The sequence below is a fragment of the Oryx dammah genome, unplaced genomic scaffold (assembly GCF_014754425.2).
Source record: "Oryx dammah isolate SB20612 unplaced genomic scaffold, SCBI_Odam_1.1 HiC_scaffold_2, whole genome shotgun sequence".
NCBI classification, from domain to species: domain Eukaryota; kingdom Metazoa; phylum Chordata; class Mammalia; order Artiodactyla; family Bovidae; genus Oryx; species Oryx dammah.
The window spans coordinates 45,388,845-45,407,234 of NW_024070186.1; the positions used below are offsets into that span (position 1 = coordinate 45,388,845).

General features: G+C 38.0%; 1 protein-coding gene across 1 annotated transcript in view; it reads left to right on the forward strand.

The window, feature by feature from the left end:
• GMPS (guanine monophosphate synthase) overlaps positions 1-18,390 on the forward strand; it is a 77,118-nt gene that overhangs the window by 10,550 nt on the left and 48,178 nt on the right. The window lies entirely within an intron of this gene.

Consider the following 18,390-nt stretch of genomic DNA (forward strand, 5'->3'; position numbering starts at 1 on the left):
TTACTGAACCTATTTATTAAGTGCATTAATAGAACTTTTAGGACAGTCTATATATAAAATCCTGTCATCTGTAAATAGAGATAGTTTTGCTTTTTCCTTTCCACTTTGGGTACTTTTAATTTTATTTTCTTGCTTAATTGCCCTGCCTACAAATTGGAATCAAGATTGCTGGGAGAAATTACCAATAACCTCAGATATGCAGATGGAACCACCCTTATGGAAGAAAGCGAGGAAGAACTGAAGAACCTCTTGATGAAGGTGAAAGAGAAGAGTGAAAAAAAGCTGGCTTAAAACTCAACATTCAAAAAACTAAGATTATGGCCTCTGGTCCCATCCCTTCATGGCAAATAAGTGGGAAAACAGTGGAAACAGTGAGACTGTTTTCTTGGGCTCCAAAATCACTGCAGATGGTGACTGCAGCCATGAAATTAAAAGATGCTTGATCCTTGGGAAGAAAGCTATGATCAACCTAGACAGCATGTTAAAAAGCAGACACATTACTTCGCCAACAAAGGTCTATCCAGTGTAAGCTATGGTTTTTCCAGTAGTCATTTATCGATGTAAGAGTTGAACCATGTAGAAGGCTGAATGCCGAAGAATTGATGCTTTTGAACTGTGGTGTTAGAGAAGACTCTTGAGAGTCCCTTGGACTGCAAGGTGATCAAGCCAGTCAATTTTAAAGGAATTGAACCCTGAAGATTCAGTGGAAGGACTGATGTTGAAGCTCCAATACTTTGGCCACCTGATGTGAAGAGCTGACTCATTAGAAAAGACCCTGATGCTTGGAAAGATTGAAGGCAGGTGGGGAAGGGACAACAGAGGATGAGATGGTTGGATAGCATCACTGACTTGATGAACGTGAGTTTGAACAAGCTCCAGGAGATGGTGAAGGGCAGGGAACCCTGGCGTGCTGCAGTCCATGGGGTTGCAAAGAGTCAGACATGACTGAGCGCTTGAAGCACAACAGTACCTCATACTTTTGAATACAAGTGGTGAGGGCAGAAATCCTTGTTCTTGATCTTAGTTGGGAAAGAAAGCATTTAGTCTTTCACTGTTAAGTGTGATGTTAGCTATGGGTTTTTCATAGATGCTCTCTTATAGACTAAGGGCATTTCCTTCTAGTCTTAGTTTGTTGATTGTTTTTATTATGAAAATATGTAGGATTTTTGACAAATGCTTTTTCTCTGTGTAGTCAGATGATCATATGGTTTTTGTTTTTCATTGTGTTGATATATAATATTAGATTGATTTTTGGATGTTAAACCAAATTTACATTAATGGGATAAATCTCACTTGGCAATGATGTACAGTCCTTTTTTATAAGTTGCTGAATGGACTTCCCTGTCAGTCCAGTAGTTGAATCCACCTACCAACACAGGGGACTTGGGTTCCATCCTTGGTCTCTGAAGATTCCACATGCTGTAGGGCAGCTAAGCCTGTGTGCCACAACTCCTGAGCCCTCGCGTCCTAGAACCTGTGCTCTGCAACACGAGAAGCTGCTGCAGTGAGAAACCCGAGCACTGTAAGGAGACAGTGGCCCCCTGCTCACTGCAGCTAGAGAAAACGTGTGTGCAGCGACCAAGACCTAGTGCAGCCAAGCAAACATTTTTTTAATTAACAAAAATAACAAGTTGCTGGATTTGGTTTGATAATTTTGTTCATTTTTACATCTACATTCATAAGAGGTAATGGCTTAGAGTTTTCTTGTAATATCTTTGTTTTTGATATTAGGACAATACTGGCCTCATAGAATGAGTTTTGGTATACCCGTTCACTTTTTTTTTTTGGCCACACCATGCATCTTGAGAGATCTTAGTTCCTTGACCAGGGATCAGAGCTGTCCTCACTTCAGTGGAAGCTCAGAGTCCTAACCACTGGACTATCAGGGAATTCCCTGTCATTCCCTTTTTACTAAACTTCCTTTTTTTGTGATCAGTTTTTGGACTGAGATCCTAGATTACATTTTAGTGGACCATTTTCATATTGTTACTTTACTGTAATGAGCTGTGAGATACATTCCTCCCAAGTACAACACCTGATTGAGCAAAATAAGGCACAAGACTTAGAACTGGACTGAAGAAGATATTTCTTTTAGAGGTAATTGATATACATTGAGTGGATATAGCTTGATTTAGACTAGAAAACTTTAGGGATAAAAGTATAAATTTTTAATGGGTGATTAATCAGTCTGCTTAAGTGGATTTAACTTGGTAGATTTTTGGTTTTGAAACAGGAGTGGCTCTTAGATTTGAGTGTTAGCCTTGTTATTGACAGCATAGCAGAGCTTGACCAACCAGTGCCCCTGAAGGCTGAGGGTTATGTTGCTTATTGTAGCATTGTCTTTCAGTTTGTGGAGAGAAATGGTAGTTTGAAAAAGGTCACTAATAGGTGATTTCTTTTGCTTATTGTTACAGAGATAAAATGCACATGTAGTGAAGTGCTCAGATCTTTTAAGTATACAGTTTGAGTTTTGACAAATACATGTACCCATGTAATCACTACCCTATTGAAGATACAGAACAGTTCCAGCGCTCCCAAAGTTCCCTTGTGCCCGTGGCAGTCAGTTCCTCCACTCCTTCAGCACCAACCACTGCTCTGATTTCTATATCTGTACATTAGTTTTGTTCATTTTTGAATTTTCTGTCATCAGTGGAATCATGTAATGATTCTGGCTTCTTTTGTACAATATAATGTCTTTGAGATTTTATCTATGTTGTGTGTATCAGTGATTTGTTCATTTTTATTGTTATGTAGTATTCCACTATAAGGATATACCAGAATTTTTTATCCATTCATATATTGATGGCCGTTGGGATTGTTTCCAGTTTTGTGGGCATAAGTTTTCATTTCTCTTTTGTAAATACCTAGGAGTGAAATATGGAGAAGGCAATGGCACCTCTCTCCAGTATTCTTGCCTAGAAAATCCCATGGATGGAGGAGCCTGGTAGGCTGTAGTCCATGGGGTCACTAAGAGTCAGACACAACTGAGCGACTTCCCTTTCACTTTTCACTTTCATGCATTGGAAAAGGAAATGGCAACCCATTCCAATGTTCTTACCTGGAGAATCCCAGGGACGGGGGAGCCTGGTGGGCTGCTGTCTATGGGGTCGCTAAGAGTTGCACACGACTGAAGCGACTTAGCAGCAGCAGCAGCAGCAGGAGTGAAATTGCTGAATCAGAGGATAGCCCCTAATAGGTTTTGGTATTCCCCACTTCCTGCAGCTTGGAATACTTAAGCTGTAATAATAGACTACTTGATGCTTGTAAGAGATAAGACTTGATATAGCAAAACAAAGTTTTAAAAAGTTGCAGTATAATGTTTTATCCTTAAGATATTTTTAAAGTATCTTACTCAGCTGTATTTTAATCAGTATAGCATGTGGTTTGTGGACAAGCAGGCTTCTTTTAGATAGATTTATAAAATAGTAGAAATGAACCACTACTTTATTTGATAGTACAGTTTGAATTTTAAATAAAAAATAATTGGATAGTAAAGCTGATTAAAATAAATAGAATTTGAAGCATTGTGGATTTAACAAGAGTGGATGTTTTAAAAATGCAACCTTGGCATTGGTATACTATTTTCATATGAAAAGTGTTTTCAGGTATTAGAAAAGAAAATTTCTATCAATTTGTCTGTGAGACATATTATTATGTCCAGTCTGGTGTCTCTTGAGTTCACCAGGCTTGGCCTTCCAGAGGTTATTTTATAGTGCTTCTAAGTGGTTTCTCTTTCCTGATGGAGTTCCTTCATTCATTACCCCCTTACAGAAAAGAATTATGCAATTGTATTTTAACCTCTAAAGGCAAAGATTCACTGTAATATGTATTTTGAAGTCATGGTCATAGAGAACTAAGCATGATAATAACCATCTTGTACAATTCTCCATACATTCTTACATATTTCTACTATAAATGGCCAAGGAAAGCAGAATCATAATGTTACTGATTCATAACCTGCCATGAATGCTTTGCTGTTAGATGGTTTTTGTAAAAAAATTGCTTTAGGTTGATTTAGAAACATTTTCAGAAAAACAAGTGATGCCTACTTCTTGCTCAAGAGTTTGTGGGTGAGCTCAGCTGAGCTCCACTACTCTCATCTTTTGCTTGGACCAGTAAGTAGCTCACAGCGTTGTCATGGTGATGACAGAAGCACAGGAGACAAGTGGAAACATGAAGATGGCTTAAGGTTTGGCACCCCGTCACCACTGCCTCGTTACACTGCAAAAGCAGGTGTCATGGTTGAGCCCAGTGTCAAGATACGGAAGTATATTCCACCTATAATGGGACAGACTGCAAAGTGACACTACAAAAGACATGAATATAGGGAATAGTGACGAGTTAGGGTCAGTGTAGTCTGTTGCATGTGGAAAATTTAAAAACATGCACAAGCAGAGCAAAGAGTATAATGTCCTGTCATTCGGCTCAGCAGTTATAAACATGTGGTTAGTTTTCCTACACATATTTACTTAGTGCCTCATAGTAAGAGTTGCATATATCTGTAAATTCCATCAGTGGTTTCTTAGGTCAGTCTCCCAAAGCAACAGAAATAAAAACAAACCAGTGGGATCTAGTCAAACTTAAAAGTTTTTGTGCAGCAAGGGAACCATACACAAACGAAAAACAGCCTACAGAATGGGAGAAAATATTTGCAAACAATGTGACTGACAAGGACTTAATTTCCAGAATATACAAACAGCTCATACAACTCCGCAAAAAAAAACCCCCAAAAGACCGAAAAAAAAAAAAACAACCCACCCAGTTGAAAAATGAGCAGAAGACCTAAATAGACATTTCTCCAAAGAAATGGCCAGTAAGCACATGAAAAGATGTTCAACATTGCTAATTATTCAGTTCAGTTCAGTTGCTCAGTCATGTCCGAATCTTTGTGACCCCACGGACTATAGCACGCTGGCTTCTGTGTTCATCACCAACTCCCTGAGCTTGCTCAAATACATGTCCATTAAGTAGGTGATGCCATCCAGCCATCTCATCCTCAGTCGTCCCATTCTCTTCCTGCCTTCAATCTTTTCCAGGATCAGGGGTTTATCTAGTGAGTCAGTTCTTCGCATGAGGTGGCCAAAGTATTAGAGTTTCAGCTTCAGCATCAGTCCTTCCAATGAATATTCAGGACTGATCTCCTTTAGAATGGACTGGTTGGATCTCCTTGCAGTCCAAGGGACTCTCAAGAGTCTTCTCCAACACCACAGTTCAAAAGCATCAATTCTTCGGTGATCAGCTTTCTTCACAGTCCGTCTCTCACATCCATACATGACCACTGGAAAAACCATAGCTTGACTAGACAGACCTTTGTTGGTAAAGTAATGTGTCTGCTTTTGAATATACTATCTAGGTTGGTCATAGCTTTTTTTCCAAGGAGCAAGTGTCCTTTAATTTCATGGCTGCAGTCACCACCTGCAGAGATTTTGGAGCTTAAGAAGATAAAGTCTGCCACTGTTTCCACTGTTTCCCCATCTATTTCCCATGAAGTGATGGGACCAGATTCCATGATCTTAGTTTTTTGAATGTTGAGTTTTTAACTAACTTTTTCACTCTTCTCTTTCACTTTCATCAAGAGGCTCTTTAGTTCTTCTTTGCTTTCTGTCATAAGGGTAGTGTCATTTGCGTATCTGAGGTTATTGATATTTCTCCTGGCAGTCTTGATTCCAGCTTGTGCTTAATCCAGCCCGGCGTTTCACATGATGTACTTTACGTATAAGTTAAATAGCAAGGTGACAGTATACAGCCTTGACATACTTCTTTCCCAATTTGAAACCAGTCTGTTGTTCCATGTCCAGTTCTGTTACTTCTTGACCTGCATACAGATTTCTCAGGAGGCAGGTAAGGTGGTCTGGTATTCCCATCTCTTTCAGAATTAGCCACAGTTTGTTGTGATCCACACAGTCAAAGGCTTTGGTGTAGTCAATAAAGCAGAAGTAGATGTCTTTTTGGAACTCTCTTGCTTTTTTGATGATCCAACAGATGTTGGCAATTTGATCTCTGGTTCCTCTGCCTTTTCTAAACCCAACTTGAACATCAGGAAGTTCACTGTTCATGTACTGTTGAAGCCTGGCTTGGAGAATTTTGAGCATTACTTTGCTAGCATGTGAGATGAGTACAGTTGTGCAGTAGTTTGAGCATTCTTTGACATTGCCCTTCTTTGGGACTGGAATGAATACTGACCTTTTCCAGTCCTGTGGCCACTGCTGAGTTTTCCAAATACGCTGGCATACTGACATTGCCCTTCTTTGGGATTGGAATGAATACTGACCTTTTCCAGTCCTGTGGCCACTGCTGAGTTTTCCAAATACGCTGGCATACTGAGTGCAGCACTTTCACGGCATCATCATTTAGGATTTGAAATAGCTCAACTGGAATTCCATTACCTCCACTAGCTTTGTTCATGGTGATGCTTCCTAAGGCCCACTTGACTTTGCATTCCAGGATGTCTGACTCTAGCTGAGTGATCACACCATCATGGTTATCTGGGCCATGAAGATCTTTTTTGTATAGTTTTTCTGTGTATTCTTGTCACCTCCTAATATCTTCTGCATCTGTTAGGTCCATACCATTTCTGTCCTTTATTGTGCCCATCTTTGCATGAAATGTTCCCTTGGTATCTCTTATTTTCTTGAAAAGATCTCTAGTCTTTTCCATTCTTTTGTTTTCTTCTATTTCTTTGTGTTGATCACTGAGGAAGCCTTTCTTACCTCTCCTTGCTGTTCTTTGGAACTATGCATTCTTATGGGTATTTCTTTCCTTTTCTCCTTTGCCTTTAGCTTCTTTTCTTTTCTCAGCTATTCATATTGCTAAAAATAGAATTACCATATGATCCAGCAGTTCCACTCCTGGGCATAAATCCAGATGAAGCTCTAATATGAAAAGATACATGGACTCTGTGTTCATAGCAGCACTGTTTACAATAAGACATGGAAGCACTCTAAATTTTCATCAACAGATGAAAGGATAAAGATGTGGTTACATGTACACAATGAAATACTACTTAACCATAAAAGAATGCAGAAGTGTTGTTTGCAGCAGCATACATGCAGCTCGAGATTATCATACTAAGTGAAGGAAGTCAGAAAGAGAAAAATACCATATGATACCACTTATTTGTGGAATCGAAAATATGACACAAATGAGCCTATCTATGAAATAGAAACAGACTCACAGTCAGAGGGAACAGACAAGGAGGGAACAGACATAGGGAACAGGTTGCCAAGGAGGAGTGGTTGGCGGGAGGGATGCTGTGGGAGGTTGAGGTTAGCAGATGTAAGATGATATATCCAGAATGGGTCAACAAAAACGTCCTACTGTATAGCACACGGAGCTATATGTATTCAGTATCCTATGATAAATCATAATGGAAAAGAATGTTAAAAATGATGTTTTAATATATACATATACACACACATTCTTTTTAACATATATATAACTGAATCACTTTGCTTTACAGCAGAAATTAACACTGTAAATCAACTACACCTTAATTACGAAAAAAAGTCATGTATGTCTGGTCTCTATTTTTGTAGTTAAGATTTATCAGAGTGTTGCTGTCTTACCCATCCATTGTCAAATTTCTCATCAGGCTTTAGTGATTTTAATAGCCAACACCTAGTTCTGTGCTTCTCATAGATCTGCAATAAAAAGCCAGTTTTTAAAAAAGTTTTCAGTTTTACCATGGCTGCTATTTTTGCAAAATAGAATAAATTTTTAGGCAAATGAAATTTAAAACTCTTAAGACGTAGAACATAAAGGCTCCAAATTTTTATTATAGATTCAAGAAAATAAAATTGCTGTCAAGTTGTTATTATAAGTTTATGAATGCTTATATAACATTTATGAATGAATTGCTCTATTTCTTAGGAACTGGTGGCAGTTTGCAAACCAACAGTGGTCCTTCTGTAGACTGCAGTAGCTTAGGTCATTATTTTATGAGAGATTACAAAATGGTGATATTCTGATTCTGTTCTTTCTAGAACTGTTTATAAAGAACTTTCTCTCATCTACTTAAATGGTTACTTGTGGCCGAGTTGATAGTAAAAAGGCAGAACGCATGCTTGATTCCTTCCCTCACTTTCACCAGTTTTGTTCATAGGTTTTTCAAGTTCTAATAACTCAGGATTATTTTCAGCAAAGTGGTTCAGGTGCATGCCACAGTAGAAAGGGCAGGATTAGAAAGGAGGTTGGGTTTATTAAGTATAATAGTTGCATCTTGAAAAATGGTCTGTGTGCTAAATAACTGAAATTAGGACATTCTACTGTTTAAAGTTTTTCTTAGGAAAAATGTACAGATCTCTTCTAAGCTAAGGTTACTTCTTAAAAGTATTTTAGGGGTAGTAATTAGAGACAAAATTGAGTCTGTTCACAAACTCAGTATATTTAAGGAGAGGTAGCTGTTTGATTTTCTTTCATCTCTGCATGGAAAGTGTTGTTATCTGAGGTCATCTTTAGCATACTGATAGTATGGGGAGATGAACTGAAGAGGTTCAGTGATGTTTGGATATATAAATGTATGTTCTAGATCTTTGTTTCTTTGCAAAGAACCTTTGGTTCTTGTTCATGTGAACAGGCTACGCACACTTGAGTCACCATTCAAAGAAGTATTTTTTTGTTAAAATAGTAGATCTCAACCATAAGTCAGAGATCTCAGTACAGAGTCAGTCAGGAAATCTAAAGATCAACATTAAGAAACCAAAATAAAACTGAGCAGTGTAACTAAGTAGATAATGAGACTGAACATGGTTCAGAACTTTTCCTTCTGACATTTTAATGGTATGACAACAGTTGTTACTGAATGTTGTTTGTGTGTGTTTGTGTAAATTGCTGACTTTTAGAAGTAGGATGATTTGGGCTAATTAATAATGGTTTAGATTTATCTAGAGATACCTTTGTTCCTCAGCTGGCTAATGCTTATCATCAAATGGGAAAAGTAGCTATGGTAAAACTTAAGAATTGAAAAAATCATGAGGTAAACAATGGTGTATTTTGATTTTAGCCAACAGTACCAACTTTTCTTAATTTAAAACTGGCTACATAAATGCTGTTTGTCAACCAAGTAACATTGCTATAACTTTCTGCAAAAACTTCATTGAAATCTAAGGGGAAAATAGTTGATTTTAAAAGATTTAAAAATTGGAGTTACCAACTGTGACATAGGAGTAAATTTTATTTCCTCCGAAGTTAGAAAAGAAAGGTAATAAACAGTTGCATGTTTACTTTCTTACCCAGTGATCATATGTCTCAGTTAAACCCATTAAACTATATTTGGCATCAGAACTATATTTACCTAAGAAGTTAAATTCTCCAGAAGCTTGCATGGATAGAGTTTGTGTTTATGGGGTCTGTTTGCTGTCTTTTAAGTGGGTGCTAGTGGTAGTGTCTGCCCCATGGACCAGACAGTCCATGGGATTCTCCAGGTCAGAGTACTGGAGCAGGTAGCCTTTCCCTTCTCCAGGGGATCTTCCCAACCCAGGGATCGAACCCAGGTCTCTTGCATTGCAGGCAGATTCTTTACCCGCTGAGCCGCCAGGGAAGCTCAAGAATACCAGAGTGGGTAGCCTGTCCCTTCTCCAGGGGATCTTCCTGACCCAGGAATCAAACTAGGGTCTCTTGCATTGCAGGCCGACTCTTTTCCAGTTGAAGTACCAGAGAAGCCTGAGTCCAGACTAAACTGCCTTTTGATGCGTTGATTTAGATAGTACATTCAGACTGTGTTCATTATGGTCTGGGATGGTGCTCGCTTGAACTTGAAAGGAACTATTAGTACATTTATAGATGGGGGTGAAGAGAATTTGGAATGACTTTGAAGAGTCGAGACATAGTTTATTCAAAAAAAGATCAAGTTGTAATCAGAATTACTGTAAATTGGTCAGTAAAGGAGAATAAATTAGAAGCAATATGGAAATGACAGTAGCATAATCGCAGATAACATGTAGAAACAAAGCAGGAATGTTGAATAACCGCTAGCTTGAAATCTCACTAGGGAACAGTGTTTCCTCAGTGTATGAGCTCATTAACAAACCAGGAGCAGTAAAAGGCTAAGATAACACTATATGTCACTAGGGACTTGTATTTCACAAATGTTTTGAACACTGAAAACTTCAAAACATAGTAATTTATTGAAATATTTGTTGAGGAGGCCTATAGGTTGCATACTTAGATTAAACAAGATGGAGAAAAATAAATACAGACAAATTGAGTGATCAAAATGATCAAAAGTTAGGGATCATAATTTAGGCAATAGGAGACAGTGAATGCTAAGTGAGCGTTGCTTGAACAACTAAATGTATATACAGTGGTGCGTATTATTGCATCAAGGCATGGTTCATGACTTCTAGATTTTTCTCAGGTGTATGACATTGTTTCCTAAAGGCATTTTATACATTTATTATGTAAAATGAACAATGGTGTAATTGTCACTTGTATTCAGTAATTGCACCTGGAATTTTATATATACATATATATATTTTTCAGAGACTTAGACTTTTAATTTACTCTATTTTTAATAAAAACGTTATTTATTCATTTGGCTGCATCAGGTCTTAGCTGCAGCAAACAGGATCTTCCTGTGGTGCACAGAATCTCTAGTTTCGACATTTGGGCTGAGTTGCTCTGTGGCTTGTGGGATCTTAGTTCCCCGACCAGGGATCGAACCCACATCCCCTGCATTGCAAAATGGATTCTTAATTACTGGACTACCAGGGAAATCCTGACTTAGACTTAAATTTTATTGATTTTTATTTTTGGCTGTGGCATGTGGGATCTTAGTTTCCCAACCAGGGGTTGAACCCACGCCCCCTGCAGTGGTTGTGCTGAGTCTTAACTACTGGATGACCAGTGAAGTCCCTGGACTTAGACTTTTTTAGAAGAATCATATACTACTTAGATATATAGATATCCTTTCTCTATATTATATGAAATAAATTGGTTTTCGTATAAGTCAGTTTAGTCTGAACTTTCTTCACATTTAGCCTGACTCCTCAATTACTTTTTGACTTGAGTTGTCCAGGTGTTGTTTTTCTACAGGTCTTTTGTTCCATCAAGAGTTTTGATGATTCATTATTTCTTGCGAGTGCTCAATTACTTCTGGGATTTTTTTCCAGACCATTGACAACTCATTCTGGGATTTTTTTTTTGCTAGTACTTCCTTGTTCTTACCAGAAGATGTCAATGGAAGTTTTTCAGATAATAACCAGAACTCAGTCCTTCTTCAGTTGGTTTTTAAATGTTCTGCTGACTGAAGTGTTAAGGGGTTGCACTTGTTCAGTCATATCACTAGAAATAAAGAATCACTACACTTTCTGTGGATCTTCCTCAACTCATAAACTGCATAGAGAAATGATGTACTTGAGCTACATCAAGCCTCCAGCATGTCTGTTCTAGACGACTTTCAGCCAGACTCACCTGTATTTCTTTCTCTGAACTCTTGGGACATCTTTCTGCTCTAAGGCAAATTTTCCTGAGAGATTCCTGGAATCCCCTTTTCCTTAGAGGATTTTATGTCAGCTTATATGTAACTATCACCATGGCAGTGACAGCTTTGTCATTGGGCAAATGGAAAATGTTAAGATATAGCATGATTTCAGAGATGTCTGATTTCTTTTAGTGACATATTTGAGATTGATTCAGAGGACAGTATACTACTATGTGGGACTATAGAGAGTTTAAAAGAGCAGTATAGGCTTAAGTGTAGGGTAGGCCAAGGCCTCACAGGACTTGTAAAGTCTTTTGGACTTTATTGAACTTTATTCTAAAGGAGAGTCACTATAGGGTTTTAAGCAGGGGGAAGACTTGAATCAGATATTTTTTTTTCTTTTAAGCACAAAATCATGTTAATCAAGTGATGAAAATCAGTATCACAAATAATGGAACAAAATGACACTGTGTCCTTGCCATTGTATGACATCAGGAGAAGGCAGTGTAAAATCATCACCCACATAAAGTCGCTGCAGGAAAGAAAAGTTTGTCTAGAATCTAATCATGAAGTAGGAAGCAGATCCTGGTGTGGGTCATTCTACAAAAAGAATTTAAAAATTTTAAAAATAAAATCTCTGAAATTAAAAAAAATGACAGTGTCATGAAAGACCATAAAAAGCTGAATAATTAGGTTAATTGTGGAAAGTGTGTGGTTTTTGATAAAAGTTCTGGAATTAAAAAATCCATAAAAGTATTTGTGACGTTTGGGAGAATTTGTATATAGATACTATCAGTGTTAAATTTCTTGAATATGAAAATAGTATTGTAGTTGTGTAGGAGAATGTCTCTGTTTCTAAGAGGTACATGGTGAGAAATATCTTGGAGAGTGAAATATCTACAATTTACTTTCCAGTTGTTTAGGGGATAAAATGTTACTAATGTTATATTTAGGTGGAGGATGCTGTTAACTGTACCATACTTCCAATTTTGTAGGTTCACAATTTTTCAAAATAAAAGGATGGTATAACAAGCATATGGTGAAGTCAAGAGCTAGAGTTTGACTCTTTGATTTAACCCTTTAAGTTGCAGGTTCCAGTGTCATTCAGCATTGTAAGTGAGGTGATGGTCTCTCATAGAAAAGCCTTTAGTGAAGTTGATTCATCCAAAGTACCTGAGATGTTGGATAATTTTGTCAAGAAAATATTTTTTTAGTTATAGGTGTGGTGAGATTAGATAGATAAATGTGTTCAAACTTCCAGGAGCCTTTTGGTAATGAAAGGATTATTCTGAATAGTTGAGATTCTCAGATCACTAAAATAGGTGTTGGTGAGTGTTTTTAAAATCTTTCTTAACCCTAAAACTTCTAATTTTAACAGTTGAAGGGTTCTAGTTTGAAAGACCTTTTTAAAGACTACTTGGCTATGGTTTTTCCGGTGGTCATGTATGGATGTGAGAGTTGGACTGTGAAGAAAGCTGAGCGCCGAAGAATTGATGCTTTTGAACTGTGGTGTTGGAGGACTCTTGAGAGTCCCTTGGACTGCAAGGAGATCCAACCAGTCCATTCTGAAGGAGATCAGCCCTGGGATTTCTTTGGAAGGAATGATGCTAAAGCTGAAACTCCAATACTTTGGCCACCTCATGTGAAGAGTTGACTCATTGGAAAAGACTGATGCTTGGAGGGATTGGGGGCAGGAGGAGAAGGGGATGACAGAGGATAAGATGGCTGGATGGCATCACTGACTCGATGGACGTGAGTCTGAGTGAACTCCGGGAGTTGGTGATGGACAGGGAGGCCTGGCGTGCTGTGATTCATGGGGTCACAAAGAGTGGGACACGACTGCACATCTGAACTGAACTGAACTTGAATAAACTTAGTATTGATGAAATTCAGTTTCAAAAATCATTTATAAAATAGTACTTTTCTCAGACATGAACAGAACATTATGTTACTCATGTAAGAAAACTTTTTAAAATAATAAAGCTTACCCTTTTTAAGTACCAAAATATTAAAGAATAAAATAACTTTGAAGGTTATTTACCCACTTTCCTTCTGCAGTGCTAATTATTTGGGGGTTGGAAAGCTTACATTTTAGTCCTATCTCTAGGCAACTGACATTTTTTTCATCTGTAAAACAAATGTATTATAAATAAGAAAGTACGTAAGACACCTAAAATAATAGGTATAGGCTATTACTTCCCTTCTTTTGCTTTATTAAAAAATTTTCATTGTAACATAAGACACATATCAAGAAAACTACATAACAGATGTGTAGTTGATTGAATTACGTTTTTACCCAAAATAGTCGAGATTTTTTTTTCTATGAAGCCCACAATAATATTGTTAAGAGTATGTCTTGGGATTGATCCTTTTGGGTTTTAGTCTGATTTTTATTCACATTCTTTCATCCTTTGCATACCTTTTGTCTCATTTAGAAATAGAACATTCTAGTTTTGATCTGGCATTTGAGTTTGCCTTTCTCTCTTGCTCTCTTTAGAGATATTACTCTATTCCTTATTTCCTTTTTTACTTTTAATAACTTTGTATGGGATTTAACTTCTCTGCTTATTGTTTTTCTTCCATTCTAATTTAACTTCCTGCAGTTTAATTTTTTAAATTTTAATTTTATATTGGGTTATAGGTGATTAACATGTTGTGTTAGTATCAGGTGTGTTTCTTGCTTTTTTTGACCACCTGCATGCCTTGTGGTAATCTTAGTTCCCCGACTAGGGATTGAACTTGTGCCCCTTGCAGTGGAAGCACAGAATCCTAATCTGTGGACCGCTAGGGAAGTCCCAGCATTTCTTTTTGCATTTTAGACTACCTTCTAAACTTTCAGATAACTTGACTGCTTTATACTACCTTTCTCAGTTCAGTCAGTCAGTTCAGTCACTCAGTCGTGTCTGATTCTTTGCGACCCCGTGAATCACAGCACGCCAGGCCTCCCTGTCCATCACCAACTCCCGGAGTTCACTCAGACTCACGTCCATCGAGTCAGTGATGCCATCCAGGCATCTCATCCTCTGTCGTCCCCTTCTCCTCCTGCCCCCATCCCTCCCAGCATCAGAGTCTTTTCCAGTGAGTCAACTCTTCGCATGAGGTGGCCAAAGTACTGGAGTTTCAGCTTTACCATCATTCCTTCCAAAGAACACCCAGGGCTGATCTCCTTTAGAATGGACTGGTTGGATCTCCTTGCAGTCCAAGGGACTCTCAAGAGTCTTCTCCAACACCACAGTTCAAACGCATCAATTCTTCGGCACTCAGCCTTCTTCACAGTCCAACTCTCACATCCATACATGACTACTGGAAAAACCATAGCCTTGACTAGATGGACCTTAGTCGGCAAAGTAATGTCTGCGCTTTTGAATATGCTATCTAGGTTGCTCATAACTTGATAGAGCTCCTTCTTCTGATAAAATTATGGCTGTTTGAATTCTGAGCATTCCTGGCATGGATTCCTCCCTCTGCTTTATCTGGTCTTTCTGTTTTTCTTGGGGCTTCCCTTGTGGGTGGCTCAGATGGTAAAGAATCTGCTTGCAATGCAGGAGACCCAGGTTCAATCCCTGGGTCAGGAAGATTCCCCTGGAGAAGGAAATGGCAACCCAAGTATTCTTGCCTGGAGAATTCCATGGACAGAGGAACCTGGTGAGCTACAGTCCATGGCGTCACAAAAGAGTGGGCTGCAACTGAGCGACTAACACTTAGAGCACTTCTGTTTCCCTTATCCTACTTAATTATGATTTTGATCCCAGCAGTTGCTCCTTGTCATGTGTGAGCTCTGACCCACAAGGGAGTCCAGGTCTGTCAGTTTCTAAGCTTCATGGGAATTAAAACCATTCTGTCCTGGAGGCCTTGCTGTGTGTTTGCTGCCCCTGCGCCTTTGGAGTAGCTGTCCCTCCCAGCGCAGCTGCTATTCTTAAATTGGCTGCCTGCTTTTTTTTTAGCTTGTATCTGTCGGCTATTTTGGCTTTTTCTTGTTTTCTTTAATGGTGCTTCCCTCACACCAGGGATTGTGGCTGTGATAGTTCATTCTCACCAGATTGTATTTTGGGGACCTTGGGGGAGTAACTTGGTATTTAGTTATATATGTCGTGGGTTTTGGCTTTGCTGTCTGGTTGGTCAGTGATATGTGGAGCTTCAGAAAGATCCAAAAATGATGCTGTCTCAGAATTTGTAAGATTCTTTTGCTTTATTCTAAAATAGGGTACTGAATATGATTTAGTTTTTACTTAATATTGTTTTCTTACTGTCTTAAAACATGAATATTTATTATGATGACTTCAGGTCACTTGCGAAGGGGTAGCCTTTGTATTTACTTTTAAATCAATTGTTAAAATAGATACAATAGGTTTTTTCTGTCTCCTGATGTTGAATTTTGCTTGTCTGTACTATTGATGTGATTAGTGAGCTATTTTTCTCTTTAGGGTGCTTTTTTTAATCGCTGGAAGGTTTGGGAGCTTAATGATCAAACTGTAATTCTGTGTGAAGTAAGAATAAATAGATTCAGGGTCTTCAGGGAAAGGAACTTTCCCTTTTATCACTGATGTCCTTTTGCTTTTCCCTGAGTTGTTGAAACTTCATGCTAAATAGGCAAGTTGATAGCTGAAGTAAAGAAGTGTGAGGCAAGGTTCATTGTTTCCTCAGTGATCTCTGATGTCATTTGCTTGAACAGTTTTAAAACGTGCTAAGTAAGCACTCTACATTTTTATTAAAAACCCATTTATTTAAGAAAAACTTGGTTGATTTAAATAAATAGAAGTCCTTACTATGTGGTAGTAAAATGATTGTAAAAATGGACTTACAAGGTGAAACCATGCAAAGCAATCTTGTAATCAATGGGAAAATTGTGATGGTTTCCTTATGTTTTAAAAATTTGTGTTGGAATATAAACTTACTGTTGGTTATTACTATAAAGAATAGGGATGTATAATATTAAGAAGTAGTGAAACTAACATTTAGTGTAACTTAAAAATTGGAAACATTGAGAATTGGGTTTTATTTTTGAACTACTCTTGATAAGTTTTGTACACAGTGCTTCCCTTCACAGTTTTTCTGTACTTTGATGGCTTTCAACATTTTATCCTTTGCACTTGAATGTCATGAAATATCTCCAGGAGTTTGTTGTATTTTCAGATATTTGAAGTATTTTCTTGGAGTCGCTTCCTGTGGGACATTGTCATTCTTTTTATTACAGCCACTTTCCTTGTTGATCATTTTGCCTTCACTAAATTCCTCTGCAGCGCTGTCACCCTTGCCACCGCCAGCTACTTCTTCTATAATGCCATTTACGCTGGACTTGAAATTCACTTCCAGCATATCACTTTTCATTTCTTTGCTGCACTTTCATTCTTTATTGGTTAGACTGCCCTTTGAATTTGTGTAAAATGGCATGTGGATTTGTCACTGGGCAGCAAGGAGACGACACAGTTGTACCCTCAGCTGTTTGTTGTGCGGTGACTAGTTGCCAGTACACTTTGAAAGAGGGGACGTGATTGGCCACTGATTATGATGTTCTTCTTCTATTTACGTGACGATTTGTGGACTGAGGAGCAAAGTTTGTACTCTATGTAATAGTTAATATGTTAGCAGAAATTGGAGCCATGGTGTTGGGGACTGTTTTTAGTTAACTAAAAGTGTGAAAAAGTGTTTAAGTGTTACTTGTTTAGTCGTATCTGACTCTTGGCAACCCATGGACTGTGTGTAGCCCGCCAGGGTTCTCTGTCCATGGAATTCTCCAGGCAAGAATACTGGAGTGGCTTGCCATGTCCTCCTCCAGGGGATCTTCCCAACCTGGGGATCAAACCGAGGTCTCCCACATTGCAGGCAGATTCTTTACTATCTGAGCCACCAGGGACGCCTTTAGTTAACTAAACCCTGGTGTAAAACATGGAATGAAATTCTTACACAACAGAATCATGCACAGTGAGAACTCTGTCTTAATACGAAATATCAGGTCGTACTTGGATTTGGTGACAGTTGTGAAGATGATAATGGAACTAATCTGAGACACTTATACACTAACATGATAGTCTTTCAAAAATATTAAAAAAAAGATTAAAAATATTTTTTTCAATAAATTCCTTAACAGGGGAATGTGTGTATCTCTGTGTCTGTATAATAAGGGTAAAGATTTGAAAGGAGAAAGTTTTAGCATTTGTTGCATTAATATATTCTATAAACTTCTGTTTTCTGTTTCTGATTATTCGACATCGCTCAGTGTTATGATTACAACCTTCATTTTGCGATATGAGGAATTCCTTCTGGCTTGTGGTTGGGTCCCTCTCACAGATCCTCCTCCATAGATGGCTGTGATTGTTGCTTTTTTTCATTACTGCTGTAAAGAGTTAGTGGTGGTGTGTGGCCTGCATTTATTTGTTCACATAAATGGAGAGGGATAAGGAATGAAGGGATTAAAAAACATGCCTCCAGGGCTGGGCTTAAGTATTTTTTACTGGGCAGATTTTACAACTGGAGGGGGAAAAACTATGACATGTATGTGAACATACTGAAGAGCGTGAAGAAAAATTTTAAATCACCTACTGTAGTTCCATTTTTCAGATATTGCCTCTATTAGTATTTAGGTGTATATCTGTTTATACATTTCTTCTTCATATATATATACAAATACTCTTGCATTTTTACCCAAAATGTTTTAAATGTTTTTCTTATTCTTTATGCTTCCAAGTGGATTTTCAAGATACATACACATTTTAAAGCTTTTTCTTACTTAAAAATGTGTGAAAACGGAATAGAGACTAAAGTGAAGACAGTACATGTATCACCCACCTTTAGTGATTTCAGTTCCCAGGCAGTCTTACTTCATCCATACCCACCTACGCTATTATTTTGAAGTCAGTTCTAGGTAAATATTTTAGTACACTCCAGATAACTGTTTCAGCACATACAGTTAAATTTTTTTTACCAAATGGTTCTCCAGAAAGTGTTCTCCGTGTATACTTGTCAGAGATAAG